Source organism: Pollicipes pollicipes, unplaced genomic scaffold (assembly GCF_011947565.3).
Source record: "Pollicipes pollicipes isolate AB1234 unplaced genomic scaffold, Ppol_2.1 Scaffold_4002;HRSCAF=4701_pilon_pilon_pilon, whole genome shotgun sequence".
In the NCBI taxonomy this organism is placed as follows: domain Eukaryota; kingdom Metazoa; phylum Arthropoda; class Thecostraca; order Pollicipedomorpha; family Pollicipedidae; genus Pollicipes; species Pollicipes pollicipes.
In genome coordinates this window covers 33,056,127-33,062,858 of record NW_023596420.1, presented here as the reverse complement: position 1 = coordinate 33,062,858, position 6,732 = coordinate 33,056,127, and the positions used below count along the sequence as shown (strand labels likewise).

At 46.3% G+C, this 6,732-nt stretch overlaps 2 non-coding genes across 2 annotated transcripts; both read right to left on the bottom strand.

Annotated features, from left to right (window-relative positions):
- Positions 1 to 1,001: 1,001 nt before the first annotated feature.
- On the bottom strand, positions 1,002 to 1,073 carry TRNAD-GUC (transfer RNA aspartic acid (anticodon GUC)). The gene has a single exon. It is a non-coding gene; the product is annotated as a tRNA-Asp (tRNA).
- A 5,284-nt stretch (positions 1,074 to 6,357) lies between these two features.
- TRNAD-GUC (transfer RNA aspartic acid (anticodon GUC)) lies at positions 6,358 to 6,429 on the bottom strand. Its single transcript has one exon. It is a non-coding gene; the product is annotated as a tRNA-Asp (tRNA).
- Positions 6,430 to 6,732: the final 303 nt, after the last annotated feature.

Here is a 6,732-nt window from a genome sequence, read left to right as displayed (position 1 = left end):
CCCATTGCGTGCCTTGTGACATCATAATTTATCTTATGACAAAACTCGATGGATTAAAGCAGAAAGTGATTTAGTGTTGCGGAGCATTTCAAAAGAGAATACGGCCACAAACCGGTTTCTCATACAGATTTTCGTGGGTATTTTTACGTTTAAATTAAAAAGCCTGAGGTGAAATCTCATTGAAATGTAATTCTGTACGGAGCCAACGCCAAAAAATATAATCTAAAAAGAATCTTTTGAGTTAACGAGAGCAGCAGAGTGCAAAGATATCGACGTCGGAGGGGCTTCAAGGCAGATTTCTGAGTCTGCATTTTCTGGTTTTTCAAGAAAAACGAACTCTTACACTTTTGAGATACGCCCAAACAATTTCACAACCTCACCGATGGCTCGGTCATCCCAAAACAGCACGTATTCGCAACGCTGAAGATTTCTGAGCGCACACAAACGACTGCAGGAGCTCAATACAGAGTAAATAATAACAAGCCATAATTTATGCTCTCCTCAAGCCGCTCATGCCATAATTTATGTTCGAGTACCCTTGAGTGGCATATGCCCTAAAAAGTTTGCGATTTTTCAACATTTCGGGTCAAACAAGTCATGCGAAGGTTGATAAGATGTCGAGGTGGTGGCATAACACCACCAGATCTTTAAGTTTCAAATGTCCGCAGTGAACTCCCGGCAGGGTATTTCAATGGTATGTGTGCCAACGCGTGCCGTTTTAAGGTGTTCCATGTTCCATCTAGATGCCCATGTTCTGTCAGTGGACGTTTTTCAATAAAGCGTTTGGCGGGGGGAGGGGGAATTTTGGAGACGTAGTCTTACTTGCTGTCGGCCCTTTAACGGTGTTTTTCTTTAACGGCGTTGTCATTTGACGCCGGTATCTAAGACTCTCAGCGTGCCCGGCCCCAAACAATAACAAGCTCGCTGGGAGGGAGGGAGGTTTACGTTCCGCATTTGATCGTGACCGGTGACCGCATCTCGGGAAGCGACTGCTCAAAACCCTCCCCGTCGGGGAATCGAACCCCGGTCTCCCGCGTGACAGGCGGGGATACTCACCACTATACTAACGAGGAGTGATACAACTTTCAACCTTCCCAACAACTGGGCGGGTTGCCGTAGTCACTCAACCAACGACGATGCACCAGAAAAGTGTAACAAACTGGACATGCTTGTGTGCCATCCTTTTTTCAACATGCTCAACGGGCCTCAGCTGATACCAGACAGCATCAAAACTGCTTCGTTAAATAACAGAGATTAAACAGCTCCTAAGGCGAGTCCGCTTTTCGCATCATGTGGACAGTACATTCACGCTGTAAGCGTCACCACCTTTTGGTCTGGGCATTGCCAGACACTTGCAAAAGACACCACATGGTAAGGTAATTCAGGAGTACGTCAAGACGCGTACAGGCTGAAGGTCAGAGCAGCTAGACATTACGGGCGAAGATGTCTGGCGTTGGTGCTCATATAACGCGAGCGACCAGTGTTTTCAGAGCACCATGGCGTGATGAACAACTCTTCCACCAGTCACGGACTGAGAGGTGGAGCTCGCCAGGCAGTTGAACACGACAGCAAAGCTGAACTAACCCCGAATGATCATTCGAGCTCGTCTCCCCCTTGTCGATTAACGTCACCTCCCAGCAGACGTGACATAACCAAAGGCACAGGCAGTCCAGAGAAATAACCTTTTCTACCTGTACAAAATCGTCCCCGCCAGGGAATGGAACCTCGGTCTCCCGCGTGACAGGCGGGGATGCTCATCACTATACTAACGAGGAGCGGTTTTACCGTCAACCTTAGCAACAATCAAGAGGTGTTCTACACCTGTTCACTGTTGGTAAGGTTGGTGATACACCGAGTCACCAAGATTCTGAACATGAACGACAGAAATCTCAGCTCCACTTCAAATGATGTTATCGTTGCTCCTCCCACCCTAATCTTCTTTACCCTAATCTTTCTTCTAATCACCTAATTCTCCTCCTAATCTTCCCACCCCATCGTTGCATCTCTGTCAAACCTCTCTGTCAGCTCTTGCCACACTCCCAAATGATTCGATGTCGCTCCAAATTTCTCCCTGCCCATCTGCTTATCAGTTAGTCACGTCGCCATCGTCTGATAACTCTGACCTTGACATCACTGTCTCGCCTTTCACTGCTGAGTAACTGTTTTAAAACCTTGAATCTCTCACCGCGGTGCCCTGAAACCCCTGACCGCGTTATATGAGCGGCAGCAGTGGCAGCGCATTTCACACAGCGGTGTGAGACTGGTCTGCGCCTTACACGCAATCTAAGCGTCCACCTGGATTATTCTGTCATCATATCATGCCGTGTATGGTGTATTTTGCAGGCGCTCGGTAATGCCAGTTGAACAGGTGCTGTCGTTTTACAATGGGAATGAAATATTTGCGTGATGTGAAAAGCGGTCTTGCCTTGGGAGTCTCTGATGCACTGGCAAAGTGCTGCAAGACAAGTTTGGAGGCAATCAGGGAAAGCGACCAAACCTGTCCCAAAATGATACTTACCGTGAACGTGACACTGTTAACCTACCATCATACACGAGGCGTACAGTGAGCATCTGAGTATGAATCTACGCCCTTGGTCTGTATTCACTAAAACGTGACATTTCTTCTGCTGCAGCAACTAACATGACGCTTTAGTGTCTTCACGACGAAACTAATGATTTCCCTTAAAACCCTCAAGTTCGTCATTAAGATTCTGCAGTCGTCATTGTTTCTACAGCCTTTATTCGAACGCCAAGCACGACAAATTAACGAAGGAACTCGACGTCATGAATACGCCATTATTGTGAATCGGAACTGCAAGCTTATAAATGCAGAATTGCCCAGGTGTAGCCACCTCCTATCCTGCAACTTATTCCTACACCTGTGCTAGGTGTCCACGCCTTTTGCACTGCACTGCTAAGTTTTGCGCAAGAACTAATGTCGCGTGTACGTAGAAATTTATACGCTCTCTAGCAGGAGTAAAGATAGATATGAATTTTCTAACTCGCAAAATTTAGTCGTGGTACATTACTGTCGCGTAGAAATATTTCCAGTGGAAACAACGTGGTATAAAGTAAAAACTACATAAAGATTTGCAGCAGAAGCGATGACCGGGAAAAGTTTATGGATCATAAGTCTTGTCGTGCAGTGCTAATGTATCTGGACATTAGCAGTTGGAGTAATACAGTAGCACTCTTGTCGGTGTGTGTGTGTGTGTGTGTGTGTGTGTGTGTGTGGTGTTGTGTGTGTGTGTTTGTGTGGTGTGTGTGTGTGTGTGTGTGTGTGTGTTGTGTGTGTTGTGTGTGTGTGTGTGTGTGTGTGTGTGTGTGTGTGTGTTTGTGTGTGTGTGGTGTGTGTGTGTTGTGTGTGTGTGTGTGGTGTGTGTGTTGTGTGTTGTGTGTGTGTGTGTGTGTTGTGTTTGTGGTGTGTGTGTGTGTGTGTGTGTGTGTGTGTGTGTGGTGTGTGTGTGTGTGTGTGGTGTGTGTGTGTGTGTGTGTGTGTTGTGTGTGTGTGTGTGTGTGTGTGTGTGTGTGTGTGTGGTGTGTGTGTGTGTGTTGTGTGTGTGTGTGGTGTGTGTGTGTGTGTGTTGTGTGTGTGTGGTGTGTGTGTGTTGTGTGTGTGTGTGGGTGTGTGTGTGTGTGTGGTGTGTGTGTGTGTGTGTGTGTGTGTGTGTGTGTGTGTGTGTGGTGTGTGTGTGTGTGTGTGTGTGTGTGGTGTGTGTGTGTGTGTGTGGTGTGTGTGTGTGTGGTGTGTGTGTGTGTGTGTGTGTGTGTGTTTTGCTGTTCCACAAATGTCACGGAACCGTCTGCTCCTTCCAACAAAGACGTGCTCAATACGTGGCCAACCATGGCTCTGCGTGTCATTTCATGATGAGTCACGATCACAATAACCTTCACTGTGCAGAAAAATAACACTTCTTATGCTTCAATACCTTTGCTAGTCCTGTGCCTAACTTACAGGCAGAATGGGTTGTTGGCAGCATATCGCGGTACTTTTATATGAAAGCACTTCAGCCCATGTGGATAGGATCAAAGACCAAGCATAAGCTTAAATATCTGAAGTGCTCCGAATCGGTCAGCATCCAAAGCAGTTTTTAAAACCTTATTTTCGGTCTCTGAGGGAAGAACTTCTTCGAAAATGTGTCAGACACACCTGAATTCTTTCACAATGCCATCAACATATTCTGATACCCAAATTGGACGAATTTGCAAACAGCGAATACTTTTGAACATCCAACATCAACCTATCGGGCATGAACAGGCCCTTCGTGGCCGATCTACCTATTCAAAATCATCCCTGCACAGCCAACCGGCGAACCGGCATCACATTTTCTTCGAGCGTCTTCTTTGACTAGGTGACTACGGTAGTCCGGCTCGTTGTAAGAAGATTGTCAAAGGTATCTCTCCTCGTTTATGAAGTGATGAGTATCCCCTGCTATCGCGTGGGGGACCGCGGTTCGATTCCCCGACAGGGAGGGTTTTGTACAGATAGGACTGGTCTCCTCTGTCCAGCGAATATGTTTGGCGGAACGGCTTCGTCCTGAACTCGAGATCGATGGCTTGCATACACAATCTAACGTGAATTCTCAGAGACCCGGACGAAAAACAATGTAGGCAAGTATACCGTCGACGTCATAGATACCATGCTTTTGCACCTTTTGATGTTCCTAACGAGAGAGATTCTACGCGACGTACCAGAGAGTATTTGCCGGAGAGCAGAATCTTTTTTTCCGCGACTATGACAAGATTAGAGTGAGGCAGAAATGGCGCAACACATTCAGTCATAAACAGGCCACTCTACGTGCTCCAGAGCAACCGCATGTGGTCCAAATGTGTTTTTGCACTCAAACCCAATCGTTTGCAGTTTTCATTGCTAGGATCACACATAGCACCTGTACCGAATATATTAGTTTCTTTGCATGCGCAATTGTTGTCACGCCAGTTGCCGGTCGCAACGAGACCGGCAACTGGCGGTCGCACCGATTTCAAAAGGAAAGGTGCCGTGCTTCAAGCACATCGAGAAAGAGTCTACGTGACACCACGCAGAGTAGAACATTCTTGATGTGCCGCAAATTCATTCGCAGTCTTGGTTGTATGGAGTTCCATGCAATCAAGACCGTGCGAATTCGCTGTTAGCGAACTAGTGCAGTTTTGAGTGGGGTAACGTCTTTGAGGTTGTGAAAGAGTTTGGGCGTGTCTGAAGCGTTCTCGACTTTGCTTTTCTTGCGTTAGCAGAGAACAATAATCAAAAAACTGTTTTGAAGCTTAACTGATCCAGAACGCATGCAATATTTAAATTTATGCTTTGCCTTCGGTTCTAACAATGTCAGCTAAAATGCTTTCATAACGAAAGTACCGCGATATGGTGCCCACCGCACATTCGGCCTGTAATGAAAGCACATACTTGGCAGAGATATTGCAGAATAAATATAAGTTTTTCGCAGGAGTGGAAGTTATGTCATCGTGAGGCATCATACAATTAACACAAAGAGCTTTCGTTGACGACGCGTTGAGTGCATATTTGTTGGAACGAACGCATGGTTCCATGACATTCGTGCTGCAGCAAAAAAAAAAAAACAACCACCGACAAGAGTGCGACGGCATGGCTTTAACTGCCAATTCTGCTCATGCACGATAGAAGTGCTACTCGATTAAACTTATGCCCCACTAAATTATGCCTGTTATGACTTCTGCTGCAAAACCTTATGAAGTCATTACTAATGTACGACGGCATTTTCTCGGCAAATACTTCCACGTGACATTAGTGCAAAACGACCATTTTTTTTTTTTGCTTCATGGACCATATCAGTTCTGTTTCGAAATGTATACAATCTTGACGTATACGTGGCATTACTTCCAGTGCCAATGCTTAGCCATGACGTTCAAAATGCGTGGACGCCTAGCATGGGAGTAGGAACAAGTTGCGGAATAAGAGAGAGCCCGGTTTGGGCAATACTGCATTACAAGTTCGTGGTGCCGATACAAAAGGTTGTAAATTCTTTACATGGAGTACGTTTTGCACTAGAGGTAATGTCGCATGAGTAAAATAAAGTAGAGTAGTGTATAAGTCAAGGCTGCATAGTTCTTAGAGTAGAAATAATGACGAGTTCATGCTTAGAAGCATGCATTTTTTTGGTGTGATACTCCAGTGGCTTATAAGTATATTTTCGTAAGAAACAACGTCGCGCAAAGTAAATATTTCAGTTTTTTGTTACAAGTAATGCCACGTGCAGTGAACATCTGTTGGTAGGAGTTTTTGCCGTGGCACTAATGTGACACCGGGGCAGACCGACGGAGGTTTACGGTCCGCGTTTGGTCGCGGACCGGTGACCGCATCTCGGGAAGTGACAGCGCAAAACCCTCCCCGTCGGGGAATCGAACCCCGGTCTCCCGCGTGACAGGCGGGGATACTCACCACTATACTAACGAGGAGCGTTTGGGGTCCAGCCTTCCCAAAGCCTGACCGGACTGCCCCAGTCACTCAACGGCGATGCACCAGGAATATGTGACAACTTGAATATGCTCAGGTGCCATCCTTATTTGAGACCATCAATCTCAACATGCCCATTGGGCCTCAGCCAAAATCAAACGGCAGCAAAGCTTTTCCTTTCAACAGCAGAGGTTAAACAACTCTTCAGGCATGTTTGCTTTTCGCACCACATAGCCAGTACATTCACCATCGAAAACGCCGCCGCCTTTTCAACTAGTCATTGCCGGACGTTTGCAAAATATATT